The sequence below is a fragment of the Diceros bicornis genome, chromosome 13 (assembly GCF_020826845.1).
Source record: "Diceros bicornis minor isolate mBicDic1 chromosome 13, mDicBic1.mat.cur, whole genome shotgun sequence".
NCBI lineage: Eukaryota > Metazoa > Chordata > Mammalia > Perissodactyla > Rhinocerotidae > Diceros > Diceros bicornis.
The window spans coordinates 21,617,325-21,642,092 of NC_080752.1; the positions used below are offsets into that span (position 1 = coordinate 21,617,325).

Below are 24,768 nucleotides of genomic sequence, written 5' to 3' on the forward strand. Positions count from 1 at the left end.
AGTTCAAGCGTGGTATGTTATGAACAGAGATGCTGTGAAAATTCACGTATACGTCTGCCTTATAAGCACGTAGTTTCATTTACCTTGGGGGAAGAATACCCGGGAGTAGAAATGCTGGGTAGATACACGCTAAATGCCCTTTTATTTTGAAACCGTTTTCTTGAGGCACAATTTAGTGTCATCAATTCACACACCGAAATACGCAATTCACTGATTTTTCTCTGTACAAGTGCAGAGTTGTGTAACTATCACAGTGCCGTTGTAGGAAAAGTCCATCACTCACCCTTGACTCTCTTGGCTGCATTCGACACAGTCGGTCCCTTCTCCTTGAAATGCTTCCATCACTTCGTTGCCGGTTCGGTCCATTCTACTCTTTCGAGGATTGTCTTGTCGTCGGCTGGCGTGTTTCTCTGACCTCAGTAGCCTTTCCTTCTCTGTCTCCATCGCTGACGTCTGTGTTTCTCCCAAACCTCTCAGCATCAGTGTTGACCCAGGACGTAGATCCTGGACCGCTTTTGAGCCCTTGCTGACCTTAGCCAGTCTCCGGACTTCAATGACATCTGTGCTGTCGTGACTTCCACGTTTATTTATCCTTTCCACACCTTGCCACACAGTCCGGACTCACACCCACCCAGCTGCCTCCGTGACATCCCCACGTGGACATCGAACGAGCCCACACCATACTCCAATTCTCCCCTGAACCCGCTCTCCCTCTTTTCCACGTGGGCAACTCCACCCCGACGGGGGTTCAGGCCCCAGCTTTGTGGTCTTTCTTGACCTCTCCCCTCTCTCCTCTTCACCTCCACCCCATCGGCAAAGCCTTCATTCCCAGCATCAGAGTAATGCCCTCATCCGGCCATTCCTTGCCTCCCGCTACCCTACCTGTTCAGAGTCGCCTTCACCTTTTGACAACATGAGCGTGGCTGCTCCTAACCAAGCTCCTTCTCCTGCCCTCAGCCGTGCAGTCGGTTCTCCACCCAGCTCCAGAGGATCCAGTCAGGTCCGTCCTCAGCTCACGCCCCCAGCAGCTTTCCACTCATCAGAGTGCAAGTCAAACACACCCATGCCCCAGGAGCCCTACGGGATCTGACCCCCGGTTACCTCCCCGGTCGAACTGCACAGCTGGGCCCTCACGCGCTCTGCCCCAGCCTCGCAGGCCTCCTTCCTGCTCCACGAGTGCGCCAAGATGCTCCTGCCCCAGGGCTTGACGTTTCCTCCTCTCTCTGCCTTGAATCCCTGTCCTGTGAGACCCACGTGCTGGTCTCCCTCCTTCCCTTCAGGTCTCTGCTCAAGCGTCTCCCTGTCAGTGTCACCGCTTAGTCTCCAATACCTATCACAGGACCTATCCAGTCCCTATCATGACACGTGCAGTGTGAAGGCAGAGAAAAGCATGACTGAGTTACGTGAGCACCAAAAGTCTACTTTAGTGGATTGTACTAAGCCTGCGACTTTTTCCAGATCTGCATGTGGACATACACGTCATCGTAGTGCAGTCCCTCCTTAGTCTTCAGATTTCCAATTAATTTCTTCAAGGTCGTCTCGGGAAATATTCCTCGGCTTGAGAAGACGTAACAGTAAAGAGCAGAAGAGCAGCTAAAGATATATACGAGTACTTAAATGTATCTCCCAGTCATGCAACCTCTCGTAACGGATGCTGTGGGAGGGGAGCCCATGAGAAGGGTAATCGCCTGACCTCGTGCGTCTGCCCTGTGGTTGTGAGGAATGGTGTGTGTCCACGGATGTGCGTGTGACCTGTGCGGGGAGTCACGGTTCTGGAAGGCTTATCAGTATCTGCTTCTGCTCCCTCCAGGCCCAGCCTCACGGGGAGCTCACAGTCAAGTTCAGTCCTTGGGAATTTTCTGGAAGCCTCTTTCTTTCCCCGGCACAGAACTGGGGGATAAGAGCCCCATGGCTCTTCCTCATGCTCAAGGCAGAGCCGGGGATGTGGGGTCCACTCCAGCACATTCCCCTGCACCCACGAAACTCCGATCATAAAAGAAGAACCACCGAGATCGAGCCAGCTCCTCCCTTTCCAGGACACTGCAGATCACCTCTCTGGGATTTGGAGCAGGACCCAAGGCTGGCTCTGGTCTCACAGGCCTGTGCTCCTTCCCTTGACTCGGCTGTACACTCCCAGCCACGCATTTGTTCCGAGGCTGTGGCATCTCTCCGTAGCGTTGGCTCTCCCTGGCTGTCACAGGAAGGGAGCTCAGCCAGGACTTGCCTCTCCCTTTGTCGTCGGAGGCAAACCACAGGACACGTCCACTGTGGGTCGCATGAATTCCCCTTCCCTGCGTATCCCCTTGGAAGAACAGGCAGAAATTCTCAGATCCACATTCCCCATAGAGGACGCCTGGAAGCTGAGCTCCCTGCATCATGTCGCCGGGTCGGAAATTCCTTCACAGAAGGGAACAGCTTGACGGTGGCCTCCCAGGGCCATTGGCCCTCCTGGCCAAAGTCTCCCCAGAGCAGAAGGGGGGGTAGAGTCCACGGAAAGTTCTGCCCACACAAGGTGGTAGCAGTATTGTGTATGTGAAAATAAATCTGCAGATTTTAGGTTTCGTCTGGAGTGCAAAGAAAACAGACGATCACGGGATCAGATGTGAAAAGTCGTTTAGCCGACTGGTTTGCGAACAGCGGCACCAAGCGTTCTCGCGGATGGGGACAGCGGGGACGCAGCAACAAACGGGGGAGAGTGGGGCGGTGGCGGTTCTTCGCTGCTTACAGCCCACAAAACCCTCCACTCCCCGGGGGACGGTAGGATCAAGAGTGCCGTGAACACCCAGGGGACTGGATCTGGCTCTACCTTCCTGACCAGGGATCCCAGGCCTGAAGAGACAGCCCGAGGCAGAACAGAGCCTCATCACAGGTTGTGGAAGACTTAATCACCGTGCTAATGAATGGGCTTGAAAATGATTCTCAACTCTCTTCTATACTAACGGTGAACACCTCGAATTTAAAGTTACAAACACATCATTGATATCAGCATCAAAAATGACACACACAGGTGTAAATCTAAACACTTACGCACAAGATCGATGTGAGGAGGTCTACAACACGCTGACAGAAGAAATCACAGAAGACCAACAGCAATGCAGACTTCCTCCATGTTTCTTCATAGGTTGACTCGGTATTGTTCAGCAGATGTCAGCTCTTCCCAACAGGATCTACAGAGTCAAGACAATCCTAGTGAAGATCCCAGCGGCAGACTCAACACGCCTCCCCAGTATGGAAGCAGAACATAGTGAGAGGAAGGTACGGTACTACCATCTTCGGGACTGCCTCTAAAGCGACACTACTCGATAAAGGGTGTGTGTGGTGGTGGTGGGCCTCCTGGAAACAGTCAGTGAGGAGGGGGCACGTGATGGGGTAATTAGGAGGCGGGGAGGGCGGGGTGGCGGTGGCGGTGGCGGGGGGGGGGCGGCAGGGGGCGGCTTGTCCAGAGGGAGTGGCATCTGGACGAGGCCTTGAAGGACAGGGAGGACTTGAAGGTTGGAGGCAGGTGGGAAGAGAGGCCCCTGCAGCCTGAGGGAGGCGACAGCAGGAAGCACGGCACGGAGGAGGGGAGGGCACTGCTGTGTGAGTGTGGGGTGACAGAGCACCAGGAGCTGGCATTGCGGGCAGCCAGGCCCTTCCCTTCCTCCTGTAAATCTGACCTGTGAGCCGCCAAAGCCGCAGTCCCCGTTCCAGACAGTGGAGATTCAGTCCAGCGCAGGACCGCAGCCTGCCTCCCGGGGCTGGACTTCTAGGTGGGGACAACAGGCGGGGCCCCATCCTGAGGGACCATCTGGGCACACATTTAATAAGAGGTGCCCACGGAAGTGGGGTGCACCGTGGCATGGCACAGGAGCCGCACTGAGCGGGGGCCCTTTGGGGGGGTTCCCCTAGAGCTGCAGGGGGTCAGGAGGGCCCAAGTGGAGAAGGAGTCGCTCGTCCCCGTCCACCCCTGCCCACCTCTGGGCTCTGAGCACGTTCGCGACACCATGGTCAAGGGCTCCACGCGTGGCGTGAACTGTTTCTTTGCAGACTCATTTGCCAAGCGCGGCCTTCGACGGGATTCTCTGGTGACGGGATGTTTGCTTCGCCACCTCCCACCTTCCCAGCCAAACCAGGGATCGGGGTGGCAGCGGGGTTCCCGGAAGTTCACAAAAGTGGAAACATGCCGCTCCTCTCTCAAAGGCAAGACGGAGGTGAGAAGAACCCCCTCCTCCCTCGGTCACTGACATCTAGGGAGCTTTCGAGGTTAGCGCCTTCAAAGATGTGTTTTCTTCACCAGGTACAGTTCTATCCCCGGTTGGAATGTAGAAAATTACATGCGTCTTCAGGAAGGGGAAAATGTCACTGAAATGTCACCTCGAGAGGCCCATTTCAAGCCACTGTGGCAAGTATTCTTCCGCGCGTTAGGAAGTGAGCTCTTCCTTGAGCAGCCCTGGTTCTGAGGAGGAGCCTCACGACGCATCCACAAATGGCAACGTGTGAGGCCCTGGAGGCCGGAGTGACGTCTCGGCCTCTTTGTCCTGCCTCCTGACTCTGAAAGGAAACCACACTTTCATAGCTATGCAATACATTGAAGTATATCTTATATATCCTAAGATTCACCTATAAGTGTATAATTCAATGATTTTTATAATTCTACAGAATTCTACAATGATCACAATATTTCATTTTTAGTATATTTCCCTCACCTTAAGAGTTATCCCAAAATTTATAGTATTTGTTGCATTTGACACAGTTCGTCCCTCTCTTCTTGAAATACTTCTATCACCTATCTTACAATCCATCACACGGCACTATACCCTTTTCTTTTTGTACTCAATGGCCTTTCCTTCCCTGTCTATATTGCAGGTTTCTATTTTTTCCCTTATTTCTCGGCATTAGTTTTAACTGAAGGCTCAATTCCTAGCCTGATGTCAGCAAAATGGTGGAATAAGCTCTTCCACCACTTATCCCGTTGTGGAAACTTCAATTCGAATAATGATCCACTCATGAAAATATCTTCACAAGAGCCAAAGATTCCAGGTGAGTGATTAAAGCACCTTGGCGGACCACAGAAACAAGGAAAGACTCATTCAAGAGAGTAGAAAGAACAGTTTTACATTACCCTGCCCACTCCCCCCCGAAGCCTGAGCACTCCAGCCTAGGGAACATACTCTCCCTGTTGGGAGAGGAGAATGAAGTGAGCACCCAACTTCACCAGACCCCAGTACCTGCCCCCCCCCCCAGTGAACCCCAGAGCCAAGCCTGCCCCCACAGCCCCAGGCACCTGTAGACCCAGCCCCTATGTTCAACCCAGCACCAAGATAGACTTTGCATTCCCAGGCTCTGGTCTGGCCCAGTGCCTGGCCCGGCTCTGTAGACCCAGTCTCCAGGCTAGCACCTGCAGCCCCAGGCTCTAGACTGGCACCTGTGGACCCAGGCTCCAGACTTGCTCCTGCAGTCTTATGCTCTGGCACCCCACCCAGTGAAATATGGCCCCTGCAGCCCCAGGTTCCAGTAGAACAAGGCTCCTGGCCTACTCCAGTGGACACAAGGTCCCGGCCTGCCCCAGTAGAACCCAACATCAGGCTGGCCTCATACATCCAGGCTCTATGACTCTCCACATGTACTCTGGCTCCAGGCCCGTCTCTGCACAAAGCTGACCTTAGGAACCCAGGATCCATGGCTGCCCGCTTGGGTCCAGGCTTCAGACCCAATATTACATTCCCACCCATCAGGTCTGCCTCCATGAACCTAGGATCCAGGCCTGTCCGCAATGGACACCGGCACCATGCCACGCACCACAAACTCAGGTCCAGGACCATCCCTGTGAACCCAGGTGTCAGGCACACCCCAGCACCAGGTGAGCTCCTGTGAACTCAGGCTCAAGTTTCACACTAGCACCAGGTTGGCTCCTGGACCCAGAAGCCAGGCTGCCTTCGCAAACCCAGTCACCAGACGCACCCCAGTGGTCCCTGGTGCCTAGTCAGTTCTTGCTAACTCAACACCCAGGTCCACCCAAATAGACCCAGGCCCCAGACCAACCACTACGGACTTAGGTGCCACACCTGCTCCAGTGGACCCAGGTTCCAGACCTGCTTTTGTGAACCCAGGTACCAGACTGGCCCCTGGGAACCCAGGTGCATGGCCTGCCCACCTGCTGACCTAGGTACCAAAGAAGCCTGCTCAAGGACTCTAGCAGCAATCCTGTTCATACCCACCACCAGAATGCCCATCCAGAATCTCTACATAAACTGATTGGTGAAGGGCTTTCCCTTCATACATGCTGCAGCCCGTATGTAAAGACAGAAAGAGGTGCCTACTTCTTCAAATGCACAGTCACCAACAAAATGCCACAAGCATCAAGAATAATCAAGGAAACATGACAGTACCAAGGAACAAAATAAAGCACCAGTATCTGACCCAAAGGAAATGCAGATCTATTGACTGCCAACAAAAAAAATTGAAAATAACAGTCTGAACAAAGCTCAGTGAGCTAGAAGAGAACACAGACAACCAAGTAAAATGGAAAGAGAATACAGGAACAAAATAAGAAGTTCAAAACAGAGAAATCATAAAAAAAGAACTCAACAGAAATTCTGGAGCTGAAGTACACGAGGATTGACTGAAAAATTCACAGAGAGTTTCAAAAACAGAAATATAAAGGATCATAAGAGACTATTACAAACGATTATAGTCCAACAAAGTGGACAACCTAGAGGAAATATATAAATTCCTAGAAACACACAATCTACTAAGACTTAATCATGAAGAAATAAAAAAATCTGAAGAGACCATTAAGGAGTAAGGAGATTGAAACAGTCATCAAAAAAAACCTCCCAACAAAGAAAAGCCCAAGACCAGATGACTTCAGGGTGAATTCTACCAAACATTTAAAGAAGAATCAATGCCAATTCTTCTCAAACCCTTCCAAACAATTAAAGAGGAGGAAACATTCCCAAACTCATTTTACCAGGCCAACATGATGCTAATACCAAAGCAAGATAAGGACACTGCAAGAAAAGAAAACTACAGGTCAATATTCCTGATCAATACAGATGCTAAATTCTCATATTAGCAAACCAAATTCAGCAGCACATTAAAAGGATTATACATCACGATCAAGTAGGGATAATATCCCTAAGATACAAAGATGGTTCAACTTACGCATATCAATAAACATAATACGCAACATTAATAGAATAAAGATACAAATTGAATGATCCTCTCCATATGTAGAAAAACCATTTGACAAAACTCAACATTCTTTCCTGATAAAAACTCTTAACGATTTGGGTATAGATGAAATAAACGTCAACATAATAAAGGGCATATAGGACAAGCCCACAGCTACCATCATACTCAACAGAGAATGGTTGAAAGCTTATCCTCAAAGATCAGGAAAAAGACAAGAGTGCCCACTTTCACCACTTCTGTTCAACTTACTACTGGAAGTCCTAGCCAGAGCAATGAGGCAAGGAAGAGAAATAAGACATCTAAATCAGAAAGTAGAAGTAAAATTGTCTCTGTTTGCAGATGACACAATCTTCTATGTAGAAAATCCTAAAGACGCCACCAAAAAACTGTTAGAACTAATAAACAAATTTAGTAAAGGTACAGGATACAAAATAAACATAGAAATCTTAGTTGTATTTCTATACACTAATAATAAACTATTTGAAAAATAAATTCTTAAAAATCCCCATTTACAATAGCAACAAAAACAATAAATGACTTAGGAATAAATTTAACCAAAGTAATAAAAGATCTGTATACTGAAAACTATAAAACACTGATGGAAGAATTGAAGAAGACATAAATAAATGGAAAGATATCCTGTGATCATGGATCAGAAGAATTAATATTGTTAAAATGTCTGTACTATCCAAAGCCATCTCTAATGGCATTTTTTACATAAATAGAAAAAAAACATAAGATTTTTATAGACCACACGAGAGCCCAAATAGCCAAAGCAATATTGAGAAAGAGGAACAAAGCCGGAGGCACTGTACTTCCTGAATCAAATTATTACACAAACTGTAATAATAAAAACAGTATGGTACTGGCATAAATCCAGACACATACACCAATGGAACAGAATCAAGTGCCCAGAAATAAACCCATGCATATACACTAATATTTGACAAGGGAGCCAAGAATACTCAATGGGGAAAGGATAGTCTAGTCAACAAATGGTGTTGGGGAAAGTACATATTCACTTGCAAAGGAATGAAATTGGACCCCTACCTTACTCCATCAACAAAAATTAACTCAAAATGGTTTATGGATTTAACATTAAGACTTGAAACCATAAAACTACTATAAGAAAACACAGGGGAAAAGACCCTTGATATCTGTTTGGCAACAATTTTTTTGGATATGACACCAAAAGCACAATCAACAAAAGCAAAAATCAACAAGTGGGACTACATCAATCTAACAAGCTTCTTTCTGCACAGCAAAAGAAATAATCAACAATACGAAAAGGGAACCCACAGAAAGGGAGAAAATATTTGCAAAACACATATTTGATATGGGATTAATATGCAAAATAAGAAGGAACTCATGTAACTCAACAGCAAAAACAAACAAAACATCCAATTAAAAAAATGGGCAGAGGACCTTAATAGACAAGTTTTTCCAAAAAAGACATACAAATGGCCAACAAGTACACGAAAAGTTGGTCAACATCACTAATCATCAGGGAAATGCAAACCAAAATCACACTGAGATATTATCTCACAACAGTTAGAATGGCTATTATCAAAATAAATAAGAGATAACAAATGCTAATAAGGATGTGGAGAAAAGGGAACTCTGGTGCACTGTTGATGAGAATGTAAACTGGCGCAGCCACTACGGAAAACAGTGTGCAGGTTCCTCAAAAAATTAAAGCGGAACTCCCATATGATCCAGATGTTGCACTTCTGGCTATACATATACGGAGGAGACAAAAGCATTATCTTGAAGAGTTATCTACACTTCCATGTTCCTTGCTCATTACTCACAACGCCCAAAACATGGAAACAACCAAAGTATCCATAGATGGATGAACTGATAAAGAAAATGTGATCATACACGTGCGTGTGTATATGTGTGTGTGCATATATATATAATGGAAAATTATTCAGCCATAAAAAAGAAGGAAATCCTGCAATTTGTGACAAAATGGATGAACCCTAAGGACATTATGTTAAGTGAAATAAGTCAGATACAGAAAGTCAAATACTAATCTAAAAACACTGAGCTCATAGAAACAGAGAGCAGAATGGTGGTTGCCAGGGCCCGAGGGGTAAGGGAAATGGGGAGATGTTGGTCAAAGGGTACAAACTTTCAGTTGTAAGAAGAATAAGTTCTGGGGATCTAATACACAGCATGGTGACTAGCATTATCAACACTGTATTTTATACTTGAATGTGAGCTATGTGTTGTGGTGGTCTCAGCCTATTCATAGTGATGCTATCAGCTAGGAATGCCTGAATAACTTGACTGAGACCTTACTACGTGTGGGAGCCCTCACAGACATTTCCCTGACCAGAGTCGATGTTGTGGCTAGTCTGGCCCTTGTGGTTCCTATTACGATTGCAACATGCACATAAGCCAAAAACCATCAGGGAACCTCGAAGACCAAGATTTATTACTCACAGGTTCTGGAGGGTACACAGCACTCCCGAGGGTGACACAGCCAAGTCTCAGGAAAGGAGAGAGGGAGGAGCAGGGACCTGGGGCTCTGCCTCTCTTGGGTCTGAAGGTTGGGGTGTTAGGTTATCATGGGTTCACCATTTATTGGCAAATTTAAAACATAGCAGCCAAAATTAAGCCATGGGAAAGGAAAAGCAGGGTAACTCAAGCAGTCAGATATCTAGGTTACTAAGGGCTTTCTAATAGGGTAACTTCAAGGGTAGGGTGGCCTGGTTTCTTATCTAGTTGTTTTACAAGTAGGTGTGTCATATAGCTGGCAATACATTTATGGGATGTGGAAACAGTTCCAACGGAAGTCTTGGCAATTAACGTCAGGCACTTCAGTACACTATGAGGGTAGAGCTTGAATGTTCTCACCATAACAACAACAAAATAGCAATTACATGACGTGGAAGATGTGTTAACTAATCCTATTGAGGTAAACATTTTGGAATACATACATGTATCAAATCATTAGATTCTACACCTCACACTCTCAATCATTAGATTCTACACCTTACACTCTCAATAGACCTGGAAAAAATAAAATAAAATGAATCATGTGACTCAGTTTCCTGGTTCTCCAGCTTGCAGATGGCAGATTGTGTGACTTCTCAGTCTTAATAACCATGTAAGCCAATTCCTATACTATATCTCTTCTTATATACATCTATACACAACCTATTGGTTCCATTTCTCTGGAGAACCCTGACTAACACACACACAGACCAGGCGACTGATGTTCTTCAGCATCACATCTCTGTACAGCCTTTCTCTGGGATGTGTCCAGCAGGGCCCACTTTTCCTGGTGAAGTCCACAGCCACATCCTTGAAGATCACTGATTTCTAAGACATGACTGACATTCTTCTATACCCAGAGCTGTCCCTAACAATGTCCAGAGGGTGATGGGCAAGGGTGACAGCACTGGGTAAGGGGTGCTGTATGTAGAGAAAGCTCAAACTGTGCCTGGAATTTTGGTCAGATCATCACAGTAGTGACCTGACACCCGTTCAAGGACTGGGATGATAAATGAATGGGGTGGAATTGTTGTGGGGGCCGTTCTGGATATGGAAGCCAAGTGACAGTAAGGTGTCCCAGACCTGGGTGTTATAAAGGTCTCCTGAGTGGAGCATCAGTGTTGATCTCCATATCAAGGCTGATGTGCCTGGAAACATTCTCTGAGTTTTAGGAAATGCACAGAGAAGCAGAATAATAATTTGGAGGCACTGACCACATCTGGCTGTTACTGAAATCATATTATCCATAGTCGTGTTCAAAAATCCCAAACATAAAGCATGAAACTCTTCTCCCCAACCCCTTTTTATCTGGAGAGATCACATTATGTGGTAAGAAGTACAGACCCTGTGTCTAGTTGGTATTCAATATAAATATATGGAATAAACGGCTGAAAGAGTGAAGTGGCCCAAATGTTATACCTCCCATTAGGTAGTGAGGAAGCAGAAGGTCAGGGAGACTATGGGATGTGCCCCAAATCAAAGTCTTAATTAGTAGCAGAGCAGCTACACAGGCTGGGAAAAACTTCAACCAAGAGACAGATCTAACTTGCCTCTCAGAGCCACCGTTTCCATCCTCAATCCCACTGCTGTTCTGGACTGTATACTGAGGTCTAACGAGGCATTGATACAGGGCCAGACCTTAGGTTCATCTCGTCAAGTTGGTTGGAGAAAATCTTGTCAAGACATTTCTTAAGGTAAACTGACTGTATATGGCAAATGTACATTTTATTTTATTTTATTTATTTATTATTTTTTTTTGTGAGGAAGATCAGCCCTGAGCTAACATCCATGTCAATCCTCCTCTTTTTGCTGAGGAAGAACGGCTCTGAGCTAACATCCGTGCCCATCTTCCTCCACTTTATGTGGGACGCCGCCTCAGCATGGCCTGACAAGTGGTGCGTCGGTGCGCGCCCGGGATCTGAACCTGGGCCGCCAGCAGCGGGGCGCGGGCACTTAACTGCTATGCCACGGGGCCGGCCCCATGGCACATGTACATTTTATTTTGGTATTAGAACCACCAATTGTAGAAATTTTACTCTAATGAAATCATAATCAGAGTCTGCAGGAATTCTTATGTTACTTAACATTAATCCTTAAGATAAATCAACTTAAGTACAAAATGCTTGAGTGTAAGCTGGAACCTAAGATCACTCAGCCACAGTTGATTCAGGATTTCTCTTCTCTCTAGTCTCATGCTGGGTGGATCTTCTCTGCAACATGGTCAGTCTGAAACGGAGACCGTATTTTTTCACTGTGCAGGAGAAGAGATCGTGTTTCTATCCTGAATCACCATCTACCTCACTTACCAGAGATAATGGAGAAAAACAAATTCATTCACAATTGGAAAGGGAAGTAAGTCCAACTTTTTACCCCTCACTATATGTTGTGAATTCTGAAGACATAAAAAATATTAAGACTTTCCAAAATCATAACACAGAGAAATTATTTCCATTTTTTTCCCTAAGATGGAAGATGGTACCCCTATTCTCTAAATATATTTGATTTAAATGAAGAAGATCCCTTTAATCACACTCACGGAGATGCGTAACATTAAAATTTGTTGTGGATAGCAGTGTCTGTCCATGTGTTACTGAATAAAGCACTACCGCACAACGAGTAAATTTCAGTATGGAAAAACAAAGAATGAGCTTTGTCTCCTGGAAGGAAATTCAACAGTTGAATGACTGCAAGTATGTTGTTTAACTTCTCTAACCTTCAAATGCCTTTGATTTAAAGCTGGTATAATAACAGTCAGCACATTACAAAGTTATCATGAGATTTAAATTAATTATGTGTACTACTTACCACTGCTTGAACATACTAAATACTCAATAATTATTTGGTACACTTTGAAGTACCGAAATGGCCTTTATCCTGCACATACAAAGCAATAGCACTCCACTTGTCTAATATTCAATTAAACTTGATGTCAGGCATTGGCTATTTAAACCCAAAATATCTTTAAGTAATTTTTGGAAACTTCTCCCTCACAGTTTATGTATTACCTAATATGCTCAATCTGAAATGAAATGAAATGAAAAACATTCCTCTTTGAAATGGCAGATTTCCCTCTATATTATAGTTTAATTAAGAAATTATAAAATTGGTATAAGACTATTATGTAATATGTAACTCCCTCCCCCAGACCAATCCACTGTTTGTTTTACTATTACATCTAGGTCATAGTTCCTTTAGCTCCTACATGTAATGATTTATGTTCATATTTATTTCATTCTATTAGACTGACAGCATCTTGAAGGGGGGGGCCTCTGTATCTCTCTGTGCTCAGTCTAGCACACAACTTGACACAGAGTAGGCAAAGAATATTTGTTGAATAAAAGATCAATGAGATATTTATAAAAAATAAATTTAATAGAATTATTTTATTGTTAGGAGGTCCCTAAAACACATTTGTCAGTGACAAGATACTGTAGATATATATGATTACGTCCTATATGCTGGGGATGAAATCTATCTACTACATTCACTCCTCGAGGTCTATATTTTTATGATGTCATATTCAGATTTCCATTTTATATTGGAAAATAAACTAGAAAACAACTGTTTTAACATGTTACATAACACATTATTCTGTCCAAAAGAAAGAAAATCTTCTCAGGTGTAGAGAAGTTCTAGACTGTCCTTTCAAGAAATAAAATCTAGGTTCTAAAGCATACTAATAAAACTTGATATAAAATTCAGATATTTTGATAACCAATGTTAGATTTCTAATTGCACGTTCATGTAATCTAAAGAGCTAAATTAAATTCACAAACAACTGATCAATCTATATATATCATGGAGGGTTTACTATGTGTCAGGGCTGTGGCTCTGTGGTTTACAAAGTTTTTCAATCATAAAATACCTAAAAAGCTTTTTCAAAAGTAATCCTTGGATATATTTACTCAGTGATGTGTGTGTGTGTATACCGATGTCGGATACAGGCAAGCAAAGAATATACGTACCGTGAAAGAGTGAGAAACCTACAGTAAAGTGTGACCTGAAGTGAGGAAATTAAGCCTAGTTATAATCCTTTTAAAATACTTGGGATTTTTTATATATGTGATAGCCTTGAACTTTCTTCACTGCCATCTCACATCTTAAGAGATATCATTAACAAACACACTTCCCAGTTATTTACCAGGCATCAGAGAACTGAATACATTTAAATAAAAGGAAAGCATAAAGTCTAAAAAGATTAGCTACAGCATTTACCAAAATTATGTAAGAAGAATTCCATTTGTGAAGGAAAATGATAATTTCATTTTTGATATTATGAATCTGAGGTGACAAAGATCCTGCATTAAAGATTTCCTATCATCACAAGTGAAAGTAAGGCTTAAGGTTAATTATTAGTAGCAGCACATTCAGAAATTATTTCTATAAATGAAAGTCTGAAAGCATGAGAGAAGATTATCTCTCACAGGAAGTAAAACAGGAGATCAAGAAACCATACTTTGGTCTTATATGACATGCCCACGATTGGGATCAAGATGAAGGGGAGGAGATGGTGGAGATGGTGAAGAGATAAAGCAAGTGCTCAGGTGAGAGGAGAAACGAGACAGCACATTGTCAGTGAAATATTAATATATTAATATTTAGGTATTAAAATAGGGCTTAAATTTAGTTCAAAATTGTCTCAAGGAAGAAACATCTATATATATTTTATGGCACTTAAGACTTCTATCCTCATATTTCTATGAGATTAGACTAATCCCTGAAAAATGATCCACATTAGGAAACACAAGTTAAAGAACAGCAATCAAGCACTGAGCTTTGATAAAACATGCCCATTTCCCAAGCTTCTACAAATGTAGAAACTACAATAAAAGCCAGTGAGATAGAAGATGTTTATAGAAGGGTAGAAGGGTACACCAACGTGTAACAGAGAGAAAGAGTCAACTCTGGTATCAAATTTTCTCAGGAGCACAGGGAATTTCTAAACTGCCTGAAGAAAATGTGTTCTGGCTGAACTATCTGAACAAAAACCTGACATTCATATTGTATGTTTATATGAAAATGGAATATTTAAAATGAGGTAGAGTGGGAAAAAAGCTCATCGACTTTCTTCTCTAAGCCTGACCAAATTATTGACAAGCAATCAGGAAATCATTGGTCTAAAAATCATTTGCCAATAGAAGAGAAAGTGGTTTGAAACCAAAGCAGAATGAAAAGTGACAAAGTTGATAACGTCTACATAAAAGCTCTGCTCTAACAATTTGTTAATTCCCTGACTATATCAACTATCACTTCTTGGGCACTTACTGTATATAAGACACTTTGCTGGGCACTGGCATTTAATTTACAGTCTCTGCCACCAAGAAATTTACAGTCATGTTGAAAAATAAGTCAAAGGCATTTACAGATGTCACGATTTTAAAACTAGAAGGAAGCTTAGTGAACATCTATTAAAACTATTTTCTGGAGTCTCAAAAATGTTAAGTAGATCTTTAATTGCTAGCAGACATGGGCTTAATTTTTATATGCTCTAGTTTTTCATTAAGAGTACTGAAACATAAATTATGAGTTAACAATATTAATAATACTAAAAATAACAATAGACTATTCCAAGATGACACATAATTAATTCCTAATGCAATAATACAGAAAACCAGTACAATTAGTTTAGAAAAGAAAAACATAATAAAAAACAACTTCAGTGCACTGATGAAAATATAGGTTTGGGTCATTTTTGAGTTGAACGAAATATCACATTCTACCTTTCAAATTAATTACTCTCTGTTGTTAAATTATGAAACAAATGAAAAATTAAGTCAACTTATAAAGTGGAATTAAAGTAAAGAGTACATCATTAAATCAGTTATGCCAACCTTACATCGTGAATACAGATTTTTATGCAGATAAAACTTTTGTATAACAGTATTTGAAACTGTCTTTCACGCACACAAGCAAACACCCCCATTCAGGGACGCGTGCTTTCATTACAGAGAATTAGACAGCAAGCCTAGTTCGTCCACATGCCCTGTGCCTCTCCACACTTGCTACATCCCAACCGCTATCTGGTATGTAAGGAGCACATGAATGCGATGTGTTTATTAATCTTCATTAATTTTTAAGAAGTAGATTCCATTTCCGGAAGGTGTCTGCAAAGTTCACAATCTTGTTAGGCATAAGGAGAGACAGAATATGTTAGGCATAACTCAGGGAGAAATTGAAGACTATGATAGAAGTATTACTAAACATTCTGTCTCACTGTGGTCAGAACTTTTTTCTAATCTACACAGTACATACCAAACAGATGGAGCACTAAAACAAACCTTTGCTGTGGGTGGCCTTATCTTTTCAGACAAAACTTTCCACATACATCCACAAAGGATATGTATCCAATAAATCCTCTGAAAAAAATTCTCAGGGATCTTTCTCAAAATAGTTGTCCAATTTCTTTCTAAATGTTTAATCCCATTACAAAATAATCTAATTTCTACAAATTATCATTTTAAAAAAGAAATGACCATGTCAAAAAATTCAGCCTTATTTGTATTACTAAAAACATAGTCATCTCACTGTCCAACAATAGAAGAATAGTTAAGGAATTCATGTTTATGAAATTGATAGACTCTTACTCAGCCAACTATCAGAATAGGGTCATGTAGAAAAATGGAAAAGTGTTTGCCAAGTAACACTTGGTGAAGACAAGTAAATATATGATTCTATGTATATTGTGATTCTAACTGAAAAATGTGCATGGAATTATAGGAAGACTAGAACTAAATAAAAAAGGAAATTATGCCCTGTTGTTGGGTTCAGCATAACTTTTTTCTTTAAAAAATATGGTTTATGGGGGCCGGCCCAGTGGTGCAGCGGTTACGTGGGCGCACTCCACTTCAGCGGCCCAGGGTTCGCAGGTTCCCATCCCGGGCGCGCACCAACGCACCGCTTGTCAAGCCAGGCTGTGGCAGCGTCACATATAAAGTAGAGGAAGACGGGCACAGATGTTAGCCCAGGGCCAATCTTCCTCAGCAAAAAGAAGGATTGGCATCAGATGTTAGCTCAGGGCTGGTCTTTCTCACAAAAAAAAAAAAGGGGCTGGCCCAGTGGCACAAGAGGTTAAGTGCGCGTGCTCCGCTGCAGCGGCCCGGGGTTCGCAGGTTCAGATTTTGCGCGCACACCGACGCACTGCTTGGCAAGCCATGCTGTGGCGGTGTCCCATATAAAGTGGAGAAAGATGAGCACAGATGTTAGCCCAGGGTCAGTCTTCCTCAGCAGAAAAAGAGGAGGATTGGCAGATGTTAGCACAGGGCTGGTCTCCTCACAAAAAAAACAAACAAAAAAAAAACACAGTTTATGTTGCCATTATCTTCTATGTATTATAATCAAAACTATAGTGAAATTTTATTTTTTATTTTAGAAAATACTTGGTTTTTGTCTAAACTCCTCTGTTCTTCCTCGGGTCACAGATATTGTATCACAGTGAGCTGACCTAAGTAAAGTGAATAATACGTGAGTGAACTGTAAGTCTGTTAACAGTTGTCTTCCAACTTGACGTTTTGTTACTGAGTTATCTTTCTCAAGAGCGCTAGTTCATCACAGTGTTGACTAATTGTTACAAACAACTAAAAATATTTAATGCCTCCAAGAAATGCCCTTGTCACTTGCAAAAGACAGTTACTGGAAAGAGTAGATCTCATCTAAATTTTTAATTATAAGACTGATATAAAGTTCCAAACAAATGTTATCTACTATGTTGTTGACCTTTTATGGCCTTCAGATGTAGCAGCAATTCAATAATTTATTTAGTGAATGATGTTTGTAAAATTCTGCAATAGGCATTAGGAGGAATGTGAAATAATATAAAGTTTCTCTACAAATTTGATTTTGTACAGCATTAATAAATCAAGCCAAGTTTTTGGTGTTTTTTTCAAACAAAATCTTTTTTCAAATGTGTGAAGGAAAAACTTGGAGTACTTATATGTCTCATACGAATGGATCAGCATGCAGTTAAACTAAGATTAGAACATAAATCAGTGCATTCATTCTAGTTCGTCCATGCTTTCTCTCAAAAAAAAATACAGAACCTGTGGTAGTCCTGTGAACTTTGTCCACCGGTGTTACTCCCATGAATCCCATAAGTATGTTATGTGACATGGCAAGAGACTTTAGAGATGTAATTAAAATTACTAATCAGCTGATCATAAAATAGAGAGATTATGGATTATCCAGTGGACCTAATCAAATTTCATGGGCCCTTAAAAGTAGAGATTTTTCCCTCACTAGAAGCAGAAAGCAAATGAGAGATTAAAGGTATGGGAAGGACTTGATAGCCAATTGCTTATTTGAAGGTAAAGAGGACCACATGGAAAGCATGAGAAAGAAATGAATTCTGCCAACAATCAGTGAGTTTGGAGGTGGACTCCAAGCCCCAGCTGAAAGTGCAACGCTGGAGAGACCCTGAGCAGAGAGTCCAGTCATGCTTCTTCGGACTTCTGACCTACAGAAATGTGAGACAGTAAATGGGTGTTGTTTTAAGCCGGTTAGATTTGATAAATTGTAGTAATGGCAGGAATAGAAGTTAATACAGTATCTGTCCTCTTGACCTTGCATGAGGAAAACAGAAAGTCAGACAAAGTTTTATAGTTTGATTTAATTAATTTCTACCTTCTTCTTCTCTATGCAACTTCCTCTTTCTTTCTGAAGCCATTCAAAGACAACTGGCTATATTATATAGTCCTCTACTAGGGACCACTTTTCTTTCAAAATAAGTGCACATGTTGAAAATCAACCCCATCAAAACTTCCTTTTTCTTTCCATTTGGCTGATACGAGAGAGAGAGGTAGGAAGTGATTCTCAGATCTACCAGTGGTATTTCTATTTCAGATTTGGATAAATGAAGAAACAGTTCAAAAGTAATGAATCTGAAATGGCAGAATTTCCATCATTCTGATAGACAGATTGGGGAAGATACAAAGGGATGGGTGGGTCATTCCCAATATGCCTTAAAATGCCTATGGACCTGCAACATCAGCAGCATCTGGAAACACGTTAGAAATGCAGAATCGCAGTCTTTACCTGGAACTACAAAATCAGAATCTACATTTGAACAAGATCTCCAGGTCATGCAGATACAACAAAATTGGAGAAGCACTGCCTTAAATTGCACTATACGGGTGAAATATTCCTTCACAGTTTAGAAGAATATCCCTGCTAACAGCATCCTCTCACTGAAGCAAGGATATGCATAGAATTAGGAGATCCCCTAAGGTTCCATTTCAGAATCATTGTTGGCATATATTGAGCATTTATCTTGTGCTAGAGATTCTTTTAAGTGTTTATATTAATTATGCCATTTAAATGTCACAACTAACATGACGTAGACACGCTATTACCCATATTTAATATAGGAAGAAAGTAAACTTTTGAAGAGGATAATTCCTTTGTGTACAGCCACTTGGAGATTAGAATGAAGGCAGGCTGACATCCCAGCACCTGGATAACCGCAGTTAGTCACTACACCATGGCGCCTTTTATTAAGCTTTAAAGTAGATTCTAAATTGTCAAACTAGCAAATGTACCAAAACCTAAAATTCCGTCTCCCAATTACTATCCTATACCATCTGAAAAGCCAAACAAAAACAAAATCTTAATCAACATACAAAAATCAGTTGCATTTCTATACACTAACAATGAAGTAGCAGAAAGAGAAATTAAGAATACAATCCCATTTACAATTGCAACAAAAAGAATAAAATACCTAGGAATAAACTTAGTCAAAGAGGTGAAAGATCTGTACACCGAAAACTATAAAACATCGTTGAAAGAAAGTGAAGAAGACACAAAGAAATGGAAAGATATTCCACGCTCTTGGATTGGAAGAATTAACATAGTTAAGATGTCTTTACTTCCTAAAGCAATCTATAGATTCAATGCAATCCCTATCAAAGTTCTAACAACATTTTTCACAGAAATAGAACAAAGAATCCTAAAATTTATATGGAACCACAAAAGACCCTGAATAGCTAAAGGAATCCTGAGAAAAAAGAACAAAGCTGGAGGTATCACACTCCCTGATTTCAAAATATACTACAAAGCTATAGTAACCAAAACAGCATGGTACTGGCACAAAAACAGATACACAGATCAATGGAATAGAATCGAAAGCCCAGAAATAAACCCACACATCTATGGACAGCTAATCTTCAACAAAGGAGCCAAGAACATACAATGGAGAAAAGAAAGTCTCTTCAACAAATGGTGTTGGGAAAACTGGACAGCCGCATGCAAAAAAATGAAAGTAGACCCTTACCTTACACCATACACAAAAATTAACTCAAAATGGATTAAAGACTTGAATGTAAGACCTGAAACTATGAAACTTCTAGAAGAAAACATAGGCAGTACGCTCTCGGAAATCAGTCTTAGCAACATATTTTCAAGCACCATGTCTGACCGGGCAAGAGAAACAATAGAAAAAATAAACAAATGGGACTACATCAAACTAAAAAGCTTCTGCACAGCAAAGGAAATCATCAACAAAACGAAAAGACAACCTAACAAGTGGGAGAAGATATTTGCAAACCACACATCTGATAAGGGGTTAATCTCCAAAATAGATAAAGAACTGATGCATCTCAACAACAAAAAAAACTAACAACCCAATTAAAAAACTAACAACCCAATTAAAAAACGGGCAAAAGACCTGAAGAGACACTTCTCCAAAGAAGATATACAGATGGCCAACAGGCACACGAAAAGATGTTCAACATCATTAACCATCAGGGAAATGCAAATCAAAACTACAATGAGATTATCACCTCACGCCCATCAGAATGGCTATAATTAACAAGACAGGAAACAACAAGTGTTGGAGAGGATGTGGAGAGAAGGGAACTCTCATACACTGCTGCTGGGAGTGCAAACTGGTGCAGCCACTATGGAAAACAGAATGGAGATTCCTCAAAAAAGCAAGGATAGAACTACCATATGATCCAGCTATTCCACTGCTGGGTATTTATCCAAAGAACTTGAAGACACCAATGCGTAAAGATACATGCACCCCTGTGTTCACTGCAGCATTATTCACAATAGCTAAGACTTGGAAGCAACCTAAGTGCCCATCAAGGGACGAATGGATAAAGCAGATGTGGTATATATACACAATGGAATACTACTCAGCAATAAGAAACGATGAAATCCAGCCATTTGTGACAACATGGATGGACACCGAGGGTATTACGCAAAGTGAAATAAGTCAGAGGCAGAAGGTCAAATACCGTATGATCTCCCTCATTAAGTAGTAGATAATAACAACAACAAACAAACACATAGAGATAGAGATTGGATTGGTGGTTACCAGAGGGGAAGCAGGGAGGGAAGAGGGTGAAAGGGATAATTCGGCACATGTGTGGGGTGATGGGTTGTAAGTAGTATTTGGGTGGTGAACATGATGTAATCTATGCAGAAATAGAAGTATAATGATGTACACCTGAAATTTATACAATGTTATAAACCACTGTTACTGCAATAAACAAAAAATTAAAAAAAAAATCTTAAAATAGTCCCAGATCCTTTACATATTATTTTACATAAATCATTAAAACAAAGAAAAGATTTTATGGTTTTATGTAATAACCCTGTTGTCTTGGTTTGAATTAACTCTTTTTGATGTTTCCATATTTCCTCTGAAGGAGAAGAAATATAGTCCATGAAACAATCTAAATTTATTAATTAAACCACATATTATAGTAAGAAAAATGTTGCTATATATAACAGAAAGGGGAGTGGTGTGCCTAAGGTCGCACAGTGAATTAGGGGCAGAGCCAGGATTTGAACTCAGGTCTCCCTTGCTCCAAGGCCTGTGTTCTTTCACCGGCTCCAGTGGCCCTCCTCAGCCCCAAGAGACCTCCATCTCACCCACTCTCCCTACCCTTTATTCTAGGTCACCAAGCTCTACAGAGGCAGCCAGCTATGAGACATATTCCGCTCCTGCCGGTCACCGGCTTGAGGTAAGTTGAGAAGACTGGAAGCACTGCCTGAGCTGGAAGCTGGTGGCTCTGAGCTCCCGTGTCAAATCCTTCATCTAAAAGTCACTGACACTTGGCCCACTCTCTCCCATATCCCTGCCAGCGAATCCTACCATCTCCTTCCATGGGTTTCAGGGGGTGGGAAAAGCATTAACCTCATGGGGCCACCAACCCCCAGCACCCACCTCCTTCTCCTCTTCTGGACACTTGCAACGAATATCAGCCCAATAATAACACTGACCACGGCCAAGCACCCTGCTGAGCATTTTCATGCATGATCATATCATTTAAATCTCACAGCAGCCTCCGTGAGGTAGATACAATGATCATCCCCATTGTTTAGATGGGAAAACTGAGGATCAGAAAAGTGAAGTGAACAGGCCAAGAATTGCCCATGGGTTTGAACCCAGGTCTCTGCGGGATGGGTGGAGGAACTAGGACATCTACACTGGGGAATAGGGGGATCATGGGACACAGTGCTGACTCTGAATATTTCCAAGCTTCAGTTCCTTTGTCTTTAACATGAGATAATTATAATAACATCTTCCACCATGGTGATGGTGAAGGAATGTGTAAGTCACTTCTTAGAGATACTCGATAGATGTTCACTGTTGTTACTGTTATTGCTTCTGTTTCCAACTCCTGAGGCAGTCAGGGTCTTGTTTAGAAACACCTGTTTCACCACACTGGGGTCCAGATTGGAGAACAGTGCCTTGACTGGTGACCGACATGGAGCCCAACCTAGAGACAGAACTCAGCCAGCACCCAGCACCAGCAGTGTCTCCCTAACCTGGGAGAAGAGGCAGCCAGATAATCCCCCACTGCTTGCCCCTAGGTCTCTGGCTGTGTAAAGCAGGAACTCAGGAGAGTGGTGAGTTCTCTGGCTGTGTAAAGCAGAAACTCAGGAGAGTTTCACCACACCCAGTGTGGTGAAACAGGTGTTTCTAAACAAGACCCTGACTGCCTCATCCCACTGGCTGGGTGCCATCTACAAGTTGGCAGACATGCATGTGACAGGTGCAAGATGGGGGGCTGGTTTCATGGCTTAAACAGATGGGGCTGCGAGGAAGGATGGGTCTTCTCAGTAGCAGTAGAACAGATGGAGGCTCTGGAGGGAAAAGCAGCGCTTTCTGGAGGCCCATGTTGATGACCCGTGGCAGTGTGTCATCCAACGGGAGGCAGGAAGAGAACATGCAGCAATTGCACCCAAAGGAACGGTTACTTATTTATGATTCACTTATTTTGCTGAGGAAGATTTGCCCTGAGCTAACATCTGTGCCAGTCTTCCTCCATTTTTTAGTATGTGGCCTGCCAGCACAGCACGGCCGCTAACAGAGCGTTGTAGGTTCGTGCCCGGGAACCGAACCCAGGCCACCAAAGTGGAGCGTCCTGAACTCAACCACTAGGCCACCGGGGCTGGCCCTGGAATGGCTACTTTTACATGTCAATTTTTCCAACCAAAATGTGAAGGGTTCTGAGTTGCCTACTTAGGCCCTCTAGTTATGAGTCACACTTTGATTGATTGATTCATTCATTCATTCATTCATTCACTCATTCAAGAAATACTTAATGAAAGTAAACAGGCACTGTTGACTGCAAACTGAGACACAGAGAGAGGCAGTGACATTCCCAAGACACACAGCTGGCAGTGGGCAGAGTCACCACTGTGCTGGGGCAGCGCAGGCACTCACCTAGTAAAGAGCTGGTCCAGGACCTGGTGGGATGTGTTGAAGGTCGAGTAGTTGAACATGAACGTAGTATTGTTGGAGATGTTTCTACCTTGGAAGGCTGGTACCATGGATTCTATCAGCTTCTCCATCATGCCTGCCTAGAGGGCACACACCCTGAAGGCCTCATTTAAATTCCCAGTTGACTCATCTTCACACTGGGTGGGACAAGGAGGGACATATAGTCAGTGGCATCACTGTGAACTGGGCATCCAGGCAGTGCACAACAGAATGAAGAAACCCATCTCCTAGATGCTACGAGGTCTGACTTTACAAGGTCTGACTTTACCCATTTGGACACCTGAGCACTGTTGTTTTGCAAAAGCCCCCAAGGGGACTCTCATGTGCAGTTAGGGTGGAGAAGCACTGCTCCAGGAGAAAGGAGCTGCTGAAATTCATTACAACTGGTATTTTTGCAGTAATGAGGTGGGTGTTTCTAAAACACAACACTGCTAATGTAATGGTGCAAGTGACTACTCAGTGACTGGGTGTCCTGAATGTGGGAGGGTCTCTAAGACAGATGGAAGGTCCTTTCCAAGACTGATGCTCATGATGATATAAATGCACACATACAAAAGCAATGGTCTGTCCAAACAGTAGACACTGTCTATGCCTCTCCCACCTCTAGGTGGACCAAATTAGTGAACCTAAGGCCAAGCGAACATTTATCTCTGCCTTCTGGGCTTATGGCAGGGGTTAGTAAACCACGGCCCACTGTCCGTTTTTGTATAGCCTATGAGCTAAAAATGGTTTTTGTGACTTTAAAAGGTTGAGGGAAAAAAAAAAGAATATAAGACAGAGACCACATGTGGCCCATATACGGAAAATATTTACTATCTGGACCTTTACAAAAAACATTTGCCTATTCCTGGCTTGTGGCAACCATAGGTGACCAGATGTTCCCAGTGTGGGTCCACACTGGTGGGCACTTTTGCTGCCAACCTCACAGCCAAGGAAAGATCTGAAATGCCTTGAAATGGTGAAACCAAGTGGAAACGTGCTCAGTCATCCTAAGAATCTCAAGAAAAAACACAGCCACTAACTGCCAAGCTCCCTAAGGAGCAGTGAGGAGCTCTTGTCTCTGTGTGCACAAGGGGACTGTCCAGCCGTGTGAGCTCAGGACGGGCAACACAAGTCTCTGTGTGACACCTCGGCTGGGGAGGAGCCCTGCCTGTTCTCGCCCTGGCGGGTCACCTACCCACTGTGCCGCCAGTCTGCCGCCCCTCTGTGCTGGGCTAACTGTGCTGTCACAGGAAAGCCCAAGACTCTTGCACAGAGGCGCTTGCCAAGGTGACCCACAAGTCGAAGACATTCCTGGGACTGAGTGCAAATAGCAACATCCCTGCTCTGCCCCAGGGACCAACATAACCATCTTCTCCAAAGTTAAC

The 24,768-nt window shown here is 42.9% G+C and overlaps 1 long non-coding RNA gene across 1 annotated transcript; it reads left to right on the forward strand.

Moving 5' to 3' along the window:
* The first annotated feature begins 11,953 nt into the window (after positions 1–11,953).
* LOC131412672 (uncharacterized) lies at positions 11,954–21,903 on the forward strand. Its single transcript, XR_009221830.1, has 3 exons — positions 11,954–12,027; positions 12,141–12,365; positions 21,569–21,903. It is a non-coding gene; the product is annotated as an uncharacterized LOC131412672 (long non-coding RNA).
* The last annotated feature ends 2,865 nt before the right edge of the window (positions 21,904–24,768 follow it).